Source organism: Temnothorax longispinosus, chromosome 3, assembly GCF_030848805.1.
Source record: "Temnothorax longispinosus isolate EJ_2023e chromosome 3, Tlon_JGU_v1, whole genome shotgun sequence".
Classification (NCBI taxonomy): Eukaryota; Metazoa; Arthropoda; class Insecta; order Hymenoptera; family Formicidae; genus Temnothorax; species Temnothorax longispinosus.
Genome location: NC_092360.1, coordinates 7,876,432 through 7,897,613, shown reverse-complemented (window position 1 = coordinate 7,897,613; position 21,182 = coordinate 7,876,432). Strand labels below are relative to the sequence as shown.

Sequence of the window (21,182 nt, the reverse complement as noted above, 5' to 3'; positions counted from 1 at the left end):
CACGATTATCCTACAATTGAATGTGTGACAGATCTCAAAAATGGATGCCCCTTTTAAGAAAATGATAGAAAATCATACATTATTGCAGGACGAATTATTAATTACTAAATTTTAAATGACATTGCTGAATCATGTATTTATAACATTAACACATGTCTTAAAAATGCTGACGTTATTAATGAGTTTACTAATGTGACTTAATTCGTACAAAAAATAGTATTTAAATTTAAAATGTCATTTTATTTGTAAAATTCAAATAGTAATTAAGCCTTGCAGGGGGGAGGGAGTTCCAGAAGATTCAATATAAAGTCCAAACAAAATCTTGAATTTTCTTTTATCGTATAAAATTAATCGCATTTGTTGCTTCACTTTCTTGCGTAGAATTTGAAAAATAAAATTTGGATTAATTGTGAATTTTGAAACGTGTCGAGTAAATTAATTATTCGTATAGTTGCAATATTAAAATGTTTATGTTTAAAAACATTGCGATAAAATATCTTAACAACTAGTATGATATATTTGTGTTAATGCAATGTTGTATATTCACAAAAGACTTTGTTCCCAAAAGTAATTTTCAATAGCAGAATTCGTAGTTTTGCATTTTTTTATAAGTAGGAAGAATCTACAATATCTACAAGAACATTAAAGTTGTGGTAAGTGCATGCACCATATATTTTTTATTTTAAACAATATAATTGCGATTAATTTAAAATTAAAAGTCTTATTCATTATTAATTTAATAATTAATACTTGAAATTTAATAAATAATCATTGAATTCTAAAATTGTTTATACATATATATTGGAAAGTTAATTTTGTTTCGAAGACACGTCAAAACGTTGATTGTTCAATAAAATCAAAACGCACAGAATATCAAATTATTACTATTATTAAATATTTGAGGTTATGAATTTGACAAATTGCTTCATAATCTTATTGTAATCAATTTGAATACGCCGCGTTTAATATTCTCAGCAATGAAATGAAACCGACATCGTGACGTCATTGTGACGTCACGCAACTTAGAAGCGCGGGCGACATGGCGTCACCTCGTCTCTCGTCTCCCCTTCGTCTTTCCTGACGTTATTTCGTGAAAAGAAGGTAAGTTCAACTTTGTATTTCGAGAAAATATATCTTTCGAACGAAACAGTCTTGAAAGTACATACGATTAATCGATAAGGGAATAAGGGAACTTCCGAGATGCTCGTAATAATTCAGGATTCAGTGAGTCTTGCGAAAGAGTACGAGCAGAGCTCCTCCGTTTCAGCTTTCCGCCAGCTTTCTACAGCTAAAAATCGTGAGATAGTAACATTCGATAAACCATGTAATCGATTTATTTTGAATAGCAAACACATGTGCTTACGTATAAAGTTAAATGAATAAAATCTACCTTTCTTTGTAACAAATTTATCTTTTAACGTTTGTTATAAATTTATTATAGGTATTCCGAGTTCATCTCGCTGCGGAGGAAGGAGGGTCAACGCGTATAAAAGATGCACGCAACCGTATCGTCGGTTTATTTCGATTCAGTCAAGCTTACGGCGGGACGCTCCGCTCTCTCAAGGTGTGTGTGTGTACCGCAAATGCGCGTTCAAAGTTACAGAGAAGTCGGCCGCGCCGCACATAACGTTACGCATTCGAGTGAGCCATAACAATACTCGGGTTCCGACAATAAGCATGCTGAAATAAACGAAACAATTTCTTCACCAAAACGACATAGTACGATTTAATTATAACAAAATTCTACTCATTATATTTCACGCGTTTTAAATATGATTAGTTTATATAAATATCCTAATATGACACACAGACATATACATATAAAAAAAAATATATATTTTTTTTTTATTGGAATATTTCAATTGATATCTTTAGTTTATCATATTTCCAATAGGAAAATAATGATTATTTAATGAGCCATGATGTAAAGGATTGGTATTATAATATATTATAATTAATATCATTATTAGTAATTGAATGGTACACTATAATTAATATTGATGATTTAAATTTACAGTATAATAGATTTTCTCTTGAAAATAATATCTTTATTTTGATACATGGCAATCTTTAAGCTGTATATTTTTATTTTAATACATCGCAATTTTTTAAAGTAATAACTAGATATTAGTATAAGCTATAAGCACTAGTGTATGTTTTAAAACGAATTAAATATTTATGAATGCCTTACGCATAAAATATAGAATTGAACATATTATAATTAATTCTTTTATGAAATAAATAGTAAGTGACACTACTGATTAATTAATAAATTAATTGTAGTATATAAATTGATATTCCGTAATTTCACTGAATTAAACGCGATGGTAGATATTTTTACGTGAGATAAAAATAATTAACATATTTGTCATAATGATTAAATAATAATGACTAAATATAAAATAATTAAATTTTTATATTTATAGATATATTTATATTTATAGATATATGAAAGCTCTCTATATAAAAAAATTAAATCTAGATAAATTTGCAGGTGCAGCACCGGAGGATTCGGTTTGAGCCAAGCAGAATCAGCTTGAAGGTAGAGTTTACATTTATTTTAATACTTTACAATCAAAATTTAATAATTTTAAATATATATCTTTTAACATTATTGAGTAATTATATACATTTTTAATATTTAATATACCTATGTAAATATATTAAAATCTCTCTCTTTCTTTCTTTTTTTTCTGCAAAAGTAATCAATATTAATTCAAGATTAATTATTATATTCGTTAATTATTTATATACTGCTTTTAACTTATTATTTAGTTGTTTCTAGTTTTCTATTGTAATTACTAAATTTTTACATATAAAAAATATATTTTGCTTACTTTAGGAAAAGACATATGTCTAATTAAAATCTAATTGGGCAACGTTACAATTTTTTTTAGGGATCTAGATGCGAGATGTGGTCGGTTTCAATGTTGCCGATATTGGTGAGTAGAATTTAGGTACAGGTGATGGTTTCTTCTTGCTGAAATCATTATATCTGAAATCAGTGCGATTTATTTACGTATAGATTTTCATATGCAGATATATAAACCTGCATAAGAAACATTGAACGAGATAACAAAATGTTATTTAACAATAACTTAAGATATTGGTTTAAATTTTTTTAACAGTGCACGATTTTTGTTAAATAATATTTGCAAAGAAGTTGTGAAATTGAGCTTTATATTATAAGATAAGGCGATTTTTGCAAAAATATTGCAAGGGCGGTGTTGTCATAGGTATTGCGAAGTAAGATAATGTTTGCAAAAATATTCCAGAGCAACGCGAGTATAAATTAAATTTATATTAAAAGTTCCAAATTTTTCGTTTTACGACACGTAATGTATTTTAAATTTAATTTATAAACATTTTGCTATAAATTACTATTAAAAAATTTGTGCATTCTATGTCATAAATATTTTTTTTCTCCAAAAAATTCCTATGTTAAATCGTGAATTTCGCACCGCGAGTGCATTGTATGTCAAGTGGTATAAAGTGGAGTACGATGGACATATAGAACTTTTTAATCAAATTTATGAACTTTGTTTTATAAATATTTGTTTATTTAATTGACTGTTAAATTACAAAGTAATTAAAGTTGCAACTCCACAATTTTCGTGTCGCGAGTGTATTGTATAGAAGCGAAGTGAAGTGCAATCAACGTGGGATGACCACTACTACTACAACTACTATTAGACCATTTCCGGATGTACTTGCAGCGGAAGATGCATCGATGGACGTCGAGGGACATTGCAAAATGATGAGTACCGTATTTCAATTAATTTCACATTTAGTTTTATAGTCTGTTCTTTTCTAGTTATATTTTTCCCGCATTTTATTTTTTTATCACTTTATAATATCAAATATTAATAGAAAATTGATGCTTTATTTTTAATTATTTGGATCCAAAATATAAAATAATTTTCTTACTTTCTTTGTCATTTTTTCTAATAATTTAAATAAAACATTGTATAAGCAAAATTTATAGATATATAAATGTAAATGTATATACATATTATATACACAGAATATATATACAGAGTATTTTATATAAACTTTTCGGGAGTCTTCAAAAATATTATACATATAAGCAACTAAAAAGAACAGATTTTACTGCATGCGTGGTACTTGCAATGTTCACAATAATCGCACTGATTTCTGATATCAACAATTCATGCTTTTTTCAAACCGATATTTTTTATGTCAGTGGTAATGTTTACTTTTTATGTGTATATTTAAAAACTATGAAACATATATGTGTATGTAATGTACATGTATAACATGCGTTATACTACATATATGTCAGAGAATTAAATATAAGATCATCTATAATCTGCGCATCTCTCATTCTTTAGACAATTAATTGCGTCAAATGTAAATTATGTTGTTGTTATATCGCCCGGGAAGCGGAAAGGGAAAATTTCCCTTCCGATTGGCTCGTGATTCCGATCACGAGGCCATTCCGCGAAAATATCGTCTGTTCGTCGCACTATTTACACGTCGGGTTCTCAGTCGTAAATTGTAACGAGGCCCCGTCACGTAGCTCGTCGAATTTACTGACGATCGTGCCGCGACGGGTAAAGGGCGGCCTCGCCTTTTTAACGACGTACGATATCAGTACGGTGGCCCGTTAGTACGTCGCCTCCGATATTGTAACGCAGTATCGACCGTGCGGAACTCATCTCGCCAAGATGCCGTGTTATCTCAGCGGTGTAATCTTCGCGGCCCCGATCGGCATTGTATCTAGAAGCGGCGGGGCGAACTGTTCTCGACAAACTTTAATTAAATGAAATTTTAAGCTGAGTGTTGATACATTTCGTAATCCCTGCCAGTTTACACGATAAATTTAAATTTCAACGTAGTGAAATCTGGTCGTCCTAATACGGCCTCGTCCTCAAGCTTAAGTTTAGCTTGTGTAGCAACAGCATGATGTATTGCATTATTTTAGAGAGATATCTATGTCTTTTCTTTGAAAAAAGAAATGGGAACGCATAAAAAATTCTCAAATTCTATTCCACAGACAGTCTAGTCGAAATTGATATGAATGAATAAGTTGTTTTTGTCGAATATCGATAAATTATTCTTTCTCTTACGATGTGAAAAAATTAATTATAAATAGGGCAATTAGGCAATTATATTATGATGTAGAGGTCATGTTAAAGATAAAAGCAATTACGAAGTGTATCGATACTTATTTAAACATACAAAATCATGGAAGTATTTTTATAAATATTAAATCGAATCTAAAAATTGTGTCTATGACAAAAAAATAACACTGTTAAACTATTTATTACAATTTAGACGTGTAATTCATGATAATTACAAATGAAGAAAATCACAAATTCTATAAATTGCGATAAACAACTTACTGGGAGATACCTTATCATTCTGAAAAGTAGAAATAAAAAAAAAGGTAGTCTTGGGGATAGTCTCGGAGATGTTGATAGCAATGTTCCCATAAAATATCGATATCATCCGCAGTATTGGCAAGTAAGCATGAATGTGAAGATACGAAAACGGAAAGGGAAAGAGAAGAGGAAGGTTATATCTATATTTTCTAATTTATCGTAATATCATTGGGACTACCCCTATGCCCATATCCCGTATCCGGAGTACGCGTAAGAGACGCGCGCGCGCGCGCGCGCGCGCGTCTTTACCCTCGTGGGCCGCGTGTCACCCCGGACCCTCGTTTTCTCTCCCTCGTCGTCGAAAAGGGTGGTCCACGGTGGCGCCGTGTCTGGTCAAAACGGGAACGAAAGCTTGCGCCGGAACCGCGCAGATCCTCTCCTCAGTAGTTGCCCAGACGCTGTCACGGGCGTAGCTGGATGCTGGATCGTCTCTCTCTCTCGCGCGCGCGCGTGCCGCAGGGAGGCGCTTCCTTTTCTTCTTCCTCTTCCTCCTAATCACGTCTCGCGTCGCCCTCGCCATCGGCGACGTCGCCGTTGCTTGTCGTCATCATCATCATCACCACCGTCGTCGTCGTCGTCGTCCCCGATCGCGGCGTCGTCGCGCACATTGACACGGCCCGATCGTCGCCCCCGTGATCTAGGAGAAGGTGCCGTAGAAAAGGGAGGCCGACGACGAAAGGATTTTTCCTGCCGGCGTGACCGTGGAGGAGGGGGGGAGAGAGAGAGAGAGACAGGCAGACAGATAGAGATAGACCGAGATAGAGAGAAGGAGGGAGAGAGAAAGAGAGAGAGAGAGAAACGGACAGGTGGACCAAGACAGGAATGGGGAGAAAGGTAGACGGAAGGAACGAAGGGATATAGAACAAGATAGAGACCGACCGACCGGCCGCGGCGGAGGGAGGTGTTGCTCAAGAAGTGCTCTGTGTATGGTGCAGTGCGGTGCTGTGCTCGAGAGAGAGAATGGCGTGGACGGATTTCGCGTGTATCTCGCCGTGACGTGGGAAGGTAAGAGAGAGCGCCGCCTTACGCATTAATCCCCTCTCCTTCTCTTTCTTCTTTCCTTCCGACGTTTCGTTTCTTTCTCTTTCGTCACGTTGCTCCGAGCTCCGAGACGGTCGCCGGAGACTAGTTCGTTCCGTTCAGCAGGTTCAGCTTCTCATTATCTCCAGTCGCGTCCGACCGGCGTGATCGACAACTCCAAATCTGCTTTGCGCTCCGCTACCAAATCGGCTGTGATTTTCGCGACGCTCAAAAGGACGATCGTCCATCGGCTCGACCGGCACGTCGCGTCGCGTCGCGTCGCGACGCCGCGCCGCGCCGCGCGGTGCGTCCTGTCGCGTGCGCGTCTGACGCGACGCGTGCTGTTACCACTGATGGCTGTAAGCTCCGGCACTCCGGCTGTAACAAGCGTCGGTCTCGCTGACAAACCACCTAGCGATTGCGTTCGCGATAGATCTGTCTAGGAGTTAATTCTCAAAAGAGCGGGTATTTCTCACAACGTGCCGCGCCACATGACAAAGAAACTATATATTGCCGTACTTTTCACTGAAGATCACTTCACTTGTAAGCGTTGACTTTAAGATTAACGTGAGGAATTTAGTGAAACGAGAAATTTCGTGCACCTGAATCGTCATATTGACACATTCGAATGTGAAAAAATACCAATTTCGCGAGAACGTCGCGATTGAAATTCAATTTCCCTCGAATTTCGTTACGGTTGATAACAATGTGATCTTGCGTACGATTAGCGTTAGTTTATCTTTGCTGTAAAAATAAATGTCATTTAATGCTTGTCGAGGAAATTAACGTGTCGAATTAAATTGTTGCATGTATTATACTTGCATGGTGATTATACATTTCTTAGTTTTTCTCATTCGCAAAATGTATATAAGATTACAAAACAACGCAGGATATTCGTTGCGATAGTACAGATAAAAATTTTAAGCTCTCTATATTCATTATTTATCTCTAAAGATCATGTACGTCACACCTTTTGACTTCTAAATGTGACGATAAAAAACGGTCGTAGAGTTTTTGCCTTGATGCATGATCCAAATAAAGGAAGTAGTGGGCATTTCCGCGAAATATAAATGCCTGACTATACGTCTTCGTATATATCCCCGCGGCCTATAAGAAAATGTTTAATTTCGCGGATAAAATTTACGACTGGCGCACCCGCATAGTCAGCGAATTTCACCTTTATTGTTAGCCTCTGCCGCGCGGAGTGCACGATAAAAAAAAAAGGAAAGAGTGCTTCGTTACCGTATTATTTATGAGGAAAGAACTTATTTATCTTGACGAGGGGTTGTTGGTAGGGGCTGAGAGAATAGGGCCGAGACTCAATAAACGAGAATACCTCAGTGTAAACGTGGCGTGTAGGCGAAGATCACACGTGACGCCAATCGATATCCTCTCGAGTATAATCTCTTTTGCGAATCTGACGTTCTTGTCTCTATTACGTGGTAAACACATTGCCTGATCGTACAGCACGAAGGAAATTGAGTTTAGAAATATTTATTCGCAGTATTTTTTCGTAGTTGACGGTTTGGAAATATATACGTCGATATAATCGCATATATCGCAGAATTAAAGAGTTGAATTATAGGTTCGATTTTTGCAAAAATAAATGCCTTTATTTATATTCGGTCCATTACACAGGATTTCCCATTTTAATCAGTTCATGCAAATATGATATGCAAAGTCGTAGAGTTTCAAGGGAAATATGTATATGTGTTACATAATATATGTGTATAGGTATGTGTATCTATTTTATTGGCAGAGGTGTGCAAAGAGAGATTTTTTGTTACTTTTTTAAACAAAATTATATATTCTGTTTTTAATATAATATTGTAGCTTTAAAAAGACAAATAATGACGAATATGAGTTGTATATTATTTTAGAAAATATAACGAAGATTACTGCGGGCTTGTTAATAAACCTGACCGCACAGAGAAATATAAAATTCTGACACCTCTGTTTTGTAAATTTTGTACATATTTTATCTGTGTTTGACAATTATAATATTGTAATATAATATATTTAACGGATTTATTGTTTTCATCTTTAATCGACATTTAAAAACATATTCCTCATGAATATAGAAATTTATATAATCTTTAAATAAATTACCAGTCAGATAATTGCCAAACACGGATAGAATATTTACATAATGTGGATATTTACGAAAACAGAGGTGTCAGAATTTTGCATTTCTCTGCGCGGCCAGTGTATTAACGAGCCCGCAATATAATCGTTGTTTCTTGTATAATAATATTCTCTTTGTACACATAGTAACGCGATCTGGCGTAAGTCAATCTTATATTATGCTTGCGGCTAATTATCTCTCTATTTAGTTATGCGCTTATGATTTAGATATGGAAGGTACTATGTTTGATCAAGGAACAAATTGAACTTTATCTGTAGTTTCATTAAATTAGAGTCGTTATTATGAAGAATGACCTCGTTGTGAAAAGATACCTGTATATCAAGTGGCTTTGGAACAGCTGTTGAATATGTAGTGTATGAAGTTAGAAGTAATTTTAGGTGTTTTATTTTTGTTTTAGAAACAGACTTTCTGAGACAATGAAGGCATGAAGAAATAAAGTTCGGACAAATTTGAATTTTATTTGAAATGATATTTGCACTTTACGAATTTATTAGTTTAATAAGTTTAATAAAATTAAATTTAATTTCATATAGATTATTAAATTAACGTATATGATAGATGATGTATTTCAATGACTCGAGAATTTTTATTTGTTTCAAACAAGATTTTGCCTGATTTTTTGATTTGTTGGCGTTATCGCTATCGTTTATTAGTTTGGCGATTTAGATGCCTCAAAAGATATCGAAGCATGATAGAGATTCCGCAATAGATAGAGACTGCAATTCAATTTTTGCTCCCTATATTAAATTCCATCCGGTTATAGGTTATTATTTCTACGCGCGACGCTCGTAACGCTTCTTTAGAGTTCTTTTATCGTTGTGCGACGTTAAATCAAAAACCGAGTTGGTTGCTGCAAATCATCCAGTAAAACAGCTATAATTTCGTTCTGACCACAGCTTCACAATTTTGTTCAGATTTTATAATATTCATCGTCGCTCCCGTCGTCCAGATTGGCCGATTTTAATCCGCTACGTTATTCCACTACGAAAGCTAATCGAAAGTAAATTGCGTTTATTGAGATATCAGCGTAAATTAAACTTCTCTGAAATTGAAACTCAGATTTTCACTTGTCATAATAGATATGTTTGATTTTCAACGTCACTCAGCTCGGATTGATCCCGAATTAACCTGATGGTATCAATAAAACAAATTCAGCACACGCGCGATATATATATACAATTACGTACAACGCATATCTATTTCGCTAGTTTGCATTGAAGCTCAATCTTATCCCGCTTCAGGATTACACAGCCTCGCTTTGATTGAATCTCAAATCAAATTCCGGCGAGGCACCGAGCGCGCAGAAATTGCGCAAAGATCTCGCGCCGCTCGTATACAGTTATTCCGCGGTAAAGCTTTCTCACATTGCACGATTTATGAATTCGCGACTAAACTGCACGTTGTGCATTCGCGCGCATCCATGCGTGAGACTCGCCGCGAAAAAGCATATATGCCGGGCCGGGGCGCGGCGGAGGTGGGATGATTACGGGGCGTCCAGACGGCGCCCCGCGTCCGTCCGACGATGCAACGGAAAATTGCATAGCCGCATCGCCGTCGGTACTTTTCCGGGACGCGGCATCGCGGAACGTTTTCAGCCGCGGCCTGCGCCGCGGCTAATTCGTCGTCGGGAGTTGAATGCTGGCTAAACGATATTCGGTTGCATTCGCGGCCGTCCCAACTGGCTGCGCATCCTTGCACCCTTCCTCTAACCCCGTTATCGTCACCCTCGGCTCAGTGCCTTGTCAGCGACGTTAATAACGCATGTCAAATGTCAAGCATAGGTTGCTGCACCAAAACCGGAATCCCATCGTGGACCCGTTCTGCTAGAATTTAAGCTCGCATTACGAAGATCCGTGTGCGCGCACGTGACGCTCTCACGCTTGAACTACTCTTCTATCTCCACAGCATATGTCCACAGCATAAAGCGTGACGATGATAAACTCAAACGTAATAGATAAATAAATAATTGTATTTTGTCGGCTGTGTACAGACGAATCTTATTTTCGAGTAAAGTGCAGAGATGTAAATTGTAACTGTTTCTCGATATTTTTATCGATTATTTTTTTATTTTTAATATTAAATAACATATATACAACATTATTAATACATTTATATCGAAATTTTTTGTATTTTTTGTTTATACTTTGGTTTTTAGAGAGTATCTATAACTATAACTATACCATTACTTCTCTGATAGGATTTTGGTAGAATGATGATATTTATACAAAATTGTTATTTAAATTATTTAACAATTTTAGTTTCAAATTTACCTAATAGCATAGAATCTCAATAAACTCGATCATACTTTTCTGTATCGCATGTGTATCGAAAAGATAAAATTAATCCTCTGATTCTTTAGAGATTATTCTCAACAAGCCATCTGATGGTTGTAAAAAAATTTTGGTATATTTGAAAGTATATACCAAATTATGAAAAAGAATTTTTACGCATATGTTTTAGCTTGAGAAATAACGGATTTATTCCTATTTTTTGAGTATTTCCAAAAACAGTTCAGACACGAGGAATTCTTTAATTCTTTAATATTGTTATTTTTATGTCCATTCCTGACCCCATCCTCCTCTCGTTCCTGTGCATTCGACCGAGTTTATTCGCGTCGATGATCTTTTTTATCTTCTTGTTTTTCTTATTTTAGCATTTTTCCTCGTTAATTGTTATTGGCAAAAAATCTGTGCGGTATATTTATAATCATAACCGAAGGGAACGGAATATGCTTGCGCAATTCTATATATTACTTGAAAGACTTCAAAGACTTTATTGGAAATCATTTCTGCATACGATTTTAATAGTCTCTAATATTACTTATTATTCTATAAGAAGGGAATTCTATATCGAGTCATTTATACCGGACGTCAAAAGAGACTGCGCTGCGTATCAGCCACTTCTCTGTTTGCTTTTTGCCGTCCTTGCACACGTAGCAAAAAGCCTAGGGCATAATACATCAAGGTACACTGGGTTTATTATTATGGCTGTGCACACATATAGGGATAACTTTATGATTAATGTTTCTCTAATTACGTAAACTTATTTATTATTTATTTTTGTTGTCCATTAATATTGCGTTCCATTGTAATATATACCTATATATATATAATTTATTAAAATATTAATATTGAAATAATTAGAAAATAAATAATCTTTTAACGTGATATAAAAAGTTATTCTACGAGTAACATAATTTTTTCAAGATTTACGCTACAAACAATTGTTTATTAAATTACAGGAGTGTTACGTATATTTTTATATGTATATAAATTCTTTTCGATGAATGGAAATCGATTCTTTAATGGTGATAGAACGCAAGAGTATCACTTCTCGTATCTTTGTTTAAAATCTACTTATCTCATATAGATGAAGGGTACAGGAGAAAAACGATCACAAAAAGTTCACTTTTTGTCGAAATTGATCTGATTATATGCTATCTTGTGGCATTTTCAAAGAACTTTTATCATTCTTATCTGTTTTGATAAAAAACAGTTCATTGAAAATAAGAAAAATACACCGTGCTGAGGAAAAACGATAAGTCTACTCATTTGTGGGGAAAAATTATCAAAGTCCAACATACAATGCGAACATTAAGTAAACACTAGACATTCCGATATTCACCGCCAATACTTTTATCAATAGCTTCCTAAAGACCCCCGGGACAATGAAAAATATAAGGAACAAGGAACAGATATTAGAAATAAGAAATAAAGCTGGTGTAGCATTAATCTATTGCCTGTATTTTTCATCGTGCATCCAACTTTATTCTTGATTTTTTAGTCCTAATTGCTAATATCTGCTCCTTGTTCCTTATTTTTTATTGTGCGGAGGCCTTAAGATATCTGATGTCTTGAAACTTAAAATTGTGTTTTTCTTGAAATTATTCCGGGTGGACATTGATCGTTTTTCCCCCGTACTTTTACGTCGACGATATTTCATTTAAATTCTTTCTTTATTATCATTCTAACATCAGTCTACCTATTATTTTTTTTTCTTTATCAATCACATGACAGAAATTTATGCCACATTTTTTGTGTATATCGTTGATTTATTGATTTTGATTAAATAATTCGTGCGTAGTTGATGTAAAGGGTTTATTAAGGATAGTACATCCGTTCTAAGATGTTACATGATAGGTATAATAAAGATAGATACACGCATAGTGCAATGTAATCGCTTGATAAGTTATTGCGGTAGGCAGGAATCAGTTTTAATGCTGATGAGCAGACAATTTGCTTGTTGTTGCGGTATTGCAGCATTGAATGAGAAGTTGTGGTTATTTGTGTTCTAACTAATTTTGATTGCGCGATACATTAGTATATTCTGTCGATTAATATCTATATCAAGATAATAAGATACCTACAATAAATCTTTTTAATTTGATTACATTATTACATTTTTAGTTACTATTATTATAATCATATTATTATAGTCAGATTTTAATAGTTTCGAGTATAGCTAATTATATAGATGGAAGATATTGGGATATCTTTTTCTCACGCGACTTTTGTCTTATAAGAAAAACATTACTAATTTTTTTCAATGTATACATTTTTATTCTTTTTGTCTTAAGTAAGAAAACACGGACAAATTATTTTGCTTTGTTTGTTTGCTCGGTTGTTTGTTGCTTTGTTTGTTCGGTTGTTGAGCCCGTAAATCGTTTGTTTTACAAGACGAGGCATATCATGACACGGAACTTTTTGCGATTCGCTAATGATGGAAACGCGCGAGTTATCTGAAACGGTCAGAAATTTTTAATTCGTCAATTAAGTTTCTCATTTTGCTCGGATTGGAACAACAAATATATAAGAGACGAATCGCCGTAACGAGAACAGCATAACTCATGAATGCAAAGGCGAATTATTGATATTAATTTGACGTCGAGTATCGGCGTTTTTAAAATGCATTCTCGGCATCGTGTAAAAACAATTTTTAACGAACGTCTTAGGTTGTCTTTTATACAACGAACTTGATAGCGGACACAAAGCGTGCACATTAACCATGCCATTCTTGTTGTGACGTGAAATAATAATCTCTCATCTTTTTTTTTTTTAATAGAAACTAGATACTATTCAGTAATTTACTGACAAATTTTTGTACTTAAAAGCGTCGGCGAGTTAATCGGCTAATTTACTAAAAGTTTCGCGAGCAAATGAAATAAGTGAAGAACCGACAGTCTTGAAGTAGCACGCGAAATAGTCTTCAGTAAATTCGCGCATCAATTTGTCATTTGAACAAAAGCCTTTTTCGGTTAATGCAATTTTCGTGATACTGCGGGCTTACGTTCTTAGATGTCCATTTTCTCGCTAATGCTTGCTTTTGAAACTCGGCAGATGCATTTAACTCATTTATTTCAAAGAAAAACTTCAATTCTAAAACTTAAAAAAACTTAAAACAAATGTTGTTGATCGACATATCGTATAAATCGACACGTATATGATATTGAGCAAGAGTTAAATTCTATTAATTAACATTTTGTTTTATTGTTAAGTTATGGAACAAGTAAGACTGACGTTAATGTATATACATTCTCTCTTCATATTTTCTGAATATTCAAACCTGATTATGTTATTATTTATAAAGTTCAAAAATGTTAATATAATGATAGAAACTCTATTCAAAATATTTTTTATAACTGAACGCAATACGATAAAATATGTTAGATTTGCTGTAATTTTGAGGGTATTTGCCATTTCGTAAAGACAGTTGTCCATATGTTTACATTATGATTATAGCGGTAAATGGTTTACACCAACTTTATGTTGATTGATTTTCCAACCACTTACTTTCTGAGTGCATTTTCTTGTAGTATGCGCTTGACGTCGCAACTCACGTACAGATCGATGCAAAAGAAATTGTTCTCCGTTGTTCGCCATTATGATGCAAAGTTCACTCTTATTTCTTTTAACATCACACTATTCCCGCTTTCTACCTACTTACAGCGAGCTACATGCAGCCGAAATAGGGTTGGAATAAAGAATGGAAGCAATGTAGTTTCATTTTAACTTCTATTTGTATGGAATATTCCGAACGTATCTACATAGTATCTTATAAATGTCTACATAGAGACATTCCGTAGATACATACAGTATTCGTTTCTTAATGTTGAAACTATATTCGAAGTTTACACGCACATTCTGGCCTGCATATTTTAATTTTATTATAATACAACGAGAAATTTCGAAATTTATGATTGCATAAGCGACATCGGTATCTAGTTGCAAATTTTTCCGTCATGTTATCGGAAAAATTCAGAGTACTCTTCCGTTTTCTGACTTTCCTATTCCATGTGAAAAGATGATTCGCTCCGGTTGAGAGACTTGGAAGCTTGCCAGTAATAGCGCGGTGATTCGATCTGATAAAAATGGCGAAATGAAATTTAATATAATGCTTGGGTGGTGAAAGGGTGTGCAAGAAGAGACCGACTGAGTTTACATTAGGTAATGAAATCTATCTTTGATGCGCTTCGATTAAAACTCTGGACCAAGCCTGCGAAGCTACATATATTGGATTATGACGTCAGAGTCGAAAAATCACACACGAATTCTGCTTTTTCCCCTGGAAATTGTATTTTACTTTGCAAATTGATAAACGACTGTAAAATGTAATTAATCGTAGTTAGAAACCAGGAGCACGTGCAAAATAAATTATACGTCTGTTTCATGATGAGAAATCAGAATACAGAAATTTATGAAATATTTTGTGTTTTCATCGATGATAAGTGATGGAAAGAAAAATATTTTATTTGAAATATATTGCAAGAGAATATTACTTGTGCTTTCTCGCTTTTGACGTCATAATCGACTTTGGCGGCAGTGGTTCAGAGAGTTTCAACCTTTTACACTCTCCTTTCTCTTTTTCTTCCTTCTATTCATTAAATATAATGGGATAAACTTTTGTCTCTTTCATCGCGATGATCAAGGAGCTTTGATTTTATTATATGTACATATATGTGTTAATTTGCATTAACAAAAATTTGCGCGTAAGGATATTTCTATAATTCCTAAACGCGGAGAAATAATTGTTCGAAACAGTTTAAGATAAGCGGGTTGACGAATATCTTTTCAACTACTGTTAAAGATATATCACTCGAGTACACTCGGAAACAACTGATATATCTTGTGATGTGGATTTAGAGATGTTTAAAGGTTATTTATTTATTTAATGTTAATCCTTATGATCCATATAAAGAAATATTGTAATGTTTTGCGTATAAGCCAGTTTGCTACAAGATCTACCGATGTGAGCTGACGAAAGTTAAGTTCTCCGCAAGAATTCTTATTCGCAGGCGATTGTGATGTGATATCAAGCTTTACGATCTGAGGAACAGTAGAGGGTGCGCGAAGTTTTCTCGAAGAAATAAATAAAGGAAAGAAATCGCGACGCTGTTACATGCTGATATGATAAATCAATCGTGATGCGTTCATAGAAGGTAGAAAAGTTAACATGTTGTGTGACAGGCGCGAACAATTGTTTCTTTAATTTATGCACATATTGAATATACGCGAGGTTTGTTAAACTTATTGAATGAAATAACAAAAAGTGATTGTTCCAAAATGAATGTTGAAGTATTTATATTTATAGAATTAATTGATAAATAATTAAGGACTTTGCAAAATTCTTGAGTTTGGAAGATAAACGGATATTCGTTTTTCTTTTTATCTTCAAGTTGGTTATAGATTAACAGAGATCTCGTTTAACAATAAGATTTAATTATCGGAATATTTAATATATTGGGAATTGGAAAGGTAGAGATCAAAGTAACTTTTTTAGTAGGGGATTATTTTTAGTGGGGGAAAAATCGATATTACATTTGGCAAGAAATCAATGATTCTTATTAATAAAAATCTCGCTGATAATACACGTAAGTGACTAATTGTAAGTTTGATATCACTATTTGTTAAAAAGAGTTTCTAATTATTTTTGCGATCCCGGATGGGTTAAAAATAAATTAATAATTATAATAAAATATATTAATAATTATTTAAGAGTTATATATTTTAAAAAATCCGTTATTTTTAAATTGTAATTGAATTTCTCATCATGATATTGTATGGCTTTTGAAATTGCTTAATAATAAGCTATTAAATTAAAATCAGAATATGAAATTTATAGATTGACGTATAGCTTCATGTATAAGATTTTATTAGGTCTTTCCATTTTAATACAAAGATCGGGGTTTTACGTTGTGTATTTGTGTTTGGTACACATTTGCATGTATTTTGCCTGAATTTAATTTTAATTTGATTTTTAGTTAAAGTAGTTATTAAAGTATAATTATTAAATTTTTTTAAAACAAATTTGTCGTGTGCAAGTAAGAGATATTGTTTTATACAATTCGCTTTTTCGAAAAATCATTCTTCTAAAAATAGCGCGCGTATGTTTTTTTTTAAGCCAGACACACAAATTTTAAAGTGTCAATTTCCTCTTGTTTTCTGATTGGATTACTGGATTATTTACCGTTTCTTTCTCGAAGTAAGATAGATGGTGAAGTTATATTCGTTCTTGAGAAAGAAAAAAAAAGTTTGTTACAGATATATATCATTATTACGAGAGTTCAAGAAATAGAATTACCGATTTCGATATGATCTATACCAGGATTATCGATCCATACAAAATAGATGGAAGGCTACAGTAGGATTCAGGGCGGTCGGTAGTACGATAATCCTTGACAAATTGCAAGCCATTACCATCGAGAGAGGACAATTCTCTTCCCGCGCCCCGCGACCGAACGTCTTTTCCATTTATACTTTTCCTTGTCTCCTGCTCGGTGACCCAACTCAACTAAACTAACCGTCGTCATTTAGCGGGACAAACGGCGATTCGGGTAAACGTCACAGTTTCATTGCTCCTGGAAAATAAGTTTAGCCTTTTTACGTTACAGATATTTCGCCCGACACGCGATAGCTCGAGCAAATAGGACTGTGACCGCGCGTCGTCGGTCGCGTACGCATTCGTCAACAACGACGGGATTGCAAAACATCGACTTTTTCGCGCAGCACCATATCCATAATATCGATTTACATATTCTGAATATAAATTAAATAAACGTATATTTGCATGTGAATACGTGAATAGATTTTAATATAACTCGTACTGCGCGCGTAGTTATTTGCATCCGGATCGGAAGGCTCGACAGCAAACATAACGATTTGCGAATATTGACATCCAATTAATCATTACTGTTGCAACAGTCTGTTACACGTATATTAGATATTAGCGGAGCAGAAAAGCGATCTTAGATCTTGTTTTCGGGCCTATTTTAGCCGCGGTGATACATGATGATCCGCGTTTAGGGTGCTCACATCCGTTACGGCTGATCGAGAGAATCGTGAGGCTTGAGGTTTAAGCCGAGGAAGCCGAAACACGGTCCCAAGATATCCGCTTTCGAGCGGCCGATGATTTACATAATGTATACGGGATGCAAATTTAACTGTATCAACGGCACCCTTGTCTACCTCGTGCAAAATCGGAATTTAGCTGAGCGTCAGCGTGTAACTTGCGGGGACCGGCAAAATTTTCCGCGGAAATTTCCAAACGACGAAGCGATCTGATCCGATCCGATCCGATCCGCGATGTCCTTAAGCGTCTGCCTTAAGTGTCAGTTCGGCGAAACGCGTCGTTTTCCCGATACACGATATCGGACAATTAGTATTTTTAACATCCAGAGCGTGATATGCATGTGTCGGGTATATGTTTATCATTTAAATAGTATACGTGGAATAGATATCTCACGTAATGATATTGTTTAAGCAGTAGATATTATTCTATAATATCTCATATAATAATAGTGTATATGTTTATCATTTAAATAGTAGGTACTATTCTACATCTCATGTAATAATAGTACTGGGTATTGCTATTAAGGGGTGCTACTATTAATTGATAATACTGATAATAAATAAACTTGTAATCAATATCCTTGAGCTGCCAAGTGCAGCTTAGCTTAAATAATGAAGCTCTGGGTAACATTTATAAGCTCCCGTCTTCTTTAAATAATGTGTGTGAGGTAGGATAAATTTTCTAAATTTCTTAACACAATTTTAAATTTTTACTTATACTAATTATTGTTAAAGATTGGGAATGATATTGGGAAAGATAAATAGCTTTAAATTCTGATTACGTATTATTTACATAAAAATTAATTATACAGAACAGATATAGAATCGTATGTATTATTCTATAGTAATTATAATATAAACCTTTTCTCTCTAAAAAGATTGAACTTTGGATCTTCCGGGGTCCGGCTTTAAGAAATGTTGACTTATATTCTTCAGTACAAACTATAATAAAGTGTCAGAAAGCATGTAACGTATTTTTAAGCACAATCGAAAGTAATAACGAGTGGATAATCAGTTGGCTTACTTGAAAACTAGAACAATAAAAGGATTGCTCATCTTAGCCTTATCTGCGATTGGATTTTTCATTTCTGTCGTATCATATCCTGTCATATATTATTAATTCTAACGCCGTAAATATGTGAACGAATCTATAAGGCACGGCGTAAGCATTTTTTTATTTTAACCATTCTGCCCTGACGTTATCCTTCACTTGGCGTAAATTTTAAAAGGAATTTTATTACTTAGTTACGCTCTTCTGCTACATTTCTTCCGTTCTTTCTAAGAAATGGTCGTAAATGCCTTGCAGAACGTTTTACGTCGTACCATCAAGTAACTTGAAACACTTGCAAGATTGTGGTCATGAGTTTAAATATTCATCTTTTTTTTCTTTCTCCCCCTTTCTCACTTCAATATAGACCTGCTGTTGAAAGCAAGTTTGCAACAGCTAAAAGACCGTGGCTTTAATAAATTAACCGGTAGTGTGTATCTTAACGCTGGTATCGGCTTTACACCCGACCTTTGCGTTCAACCTCTTACATACAAAATTGCGAGCATATGCGAATTCGTAATTAGCGAGAAACTGTAATCCTAATAAATTAACTAGCCTTGTACAAATCACCCATGTTTGTATCTCTCTCTCAAAGCTCGCGCGCTGGATGCTGCATCGTCCTTCCTTTCCTCTAGTTACGCCACTGCATTATCCCTGCAAATATCGTAGTTTCCCCGAGCGATCCTCGATGGCATCTTGTGTGTGAACGCACCTTCAGCAGCTTGGCTGCAGAAGGTGGGTAACGATCAACACGTACCGAGATTCGCGCGTGCGCGTCTCCCGTGACGTCATCAACGTATAGCCGCGTCTCCGGGGGGTGGTTTTGGATATCGTTTCTCGATATCTGCATACTCGCGTGCGTCAGCGTGGACACGCCGACCGGCATGATTCGCATTGTCACGCACGGGCACGCTTGTGTCGAACGTGTCTCGCTTTCCCCCCCCCCCTACATACTTTTGTTGGCGTAAAATGTTTTTTTTCTCTCCCCTTAATATATTTCGCTTACTATATTCGCACGATCCGGAAGGGACGTGCGATCCGCAAATCCCTTAAAGTCCCTTTGGTGCATGGATATTTGAGGCATGCACGTTTTCTTTCTTTTCGGTACACATCGCGTTCTCCTTAAAAAAGAATTTTATACGAAAAATTATAAAACGAATTGGTGGTTAATTTTACGAATAACGATGTAGAGTTGATAGCTGCTTTCGTTTGATTAGATAAACGGAAGAGAACGTTACTGTGTGTGTATGTAACATCAGTTAGAAACATATAGTTTATAGCTATGAGCACTAAAATTATTAGAATAGTAAATTAATTTAATTGATAGATAAATGGTAACACTGGGTTAGAGCTTTTAATATATTTACTCATCTTATAAAATGGAATAGAATAGAGTAATACTAAATAAAGTATTAGTCTATTCTACACCATATTATTTGAATCTTTGGTTAAAAATTTCTTAAGAAATTGCATACAAACATTTTTGAAATATTGAGGCATGTTATTTGAGTATAAGAAATATACGATAATTGTGTAAAATATAAGTGTGACAAACACATAAAGATGTGTAATCAGTATACATACAACCAATACATCTCGATAAATATAAATTAGAATAATATAATAATGTAAAATTTGGATGTAATTAATATAATAGATTAATATAAGCGAGGAATATCTAATATAATAGATATTATCCTATAGGATAATAAATATTAGTACTTTTTCTCCTTGTTTTTCTCTTTTTTTTTTGCTAACGTTTTATTAAAAAGTATATTTTGTACATTAGCCTCATTTGATGTTTGAATCACTGGTTATAGGTACTGATATTTTAGTCTATTACTCCAGCTACTTTTTACGATCGTTAACTATATCGCAGATAAAGATGGCACCCATTAACCGCAGGTGTTTGTGTTTGATAATTTTTTCAATTTATGAATTATACGGCAATAGAAGCTCGACGATGCGGTACGATGGTCATGCTGAAGTTGATTTTGGGTTAAAACGCAAAAAATAAGAAAAATACAGAGAATATATAGGATAAAATATAGCATTAATAATATTTAGTAATAATATTTAGAAAAGAAATATTAACGGATATCAATTTTTAGAACTGCAAATTTAATATACTTATACTTTTTCAGCATATACTCCTTCTTTCTTATTACAGAATAATTTAATTCTTCATAAAAAAAACTAAGATATTTGTGTTTTAAACC

At 34.3% G+C, this 21,182-nt stretch overlaps 1 protein-coding gene across 2 annotated transcripts in view; it reads left to right on the top strand.

Annotated features, from left to right (window-relative positions):
• The first annotated feature begins 5,745 nt into the window (after positions 1-5,745).
• Task6 (TWIK-related acid-sensitive K[+] channel 6) overlaps positions 5,746-21,182 on the top strand; it is an 83,650-nt gene continuing 68,213 nt past the window's right edge. For both annotated transcript variants that reach the window (XM_071772769.1, XM_071772768.1), the window contains exon 1: positions 5,746-6,410. The gene's annotated coding sequence lies outside the window, so the exon portion shown is untranslated. The remainder of the gene's footprint in view (positions 6,411-21,182) is intronic.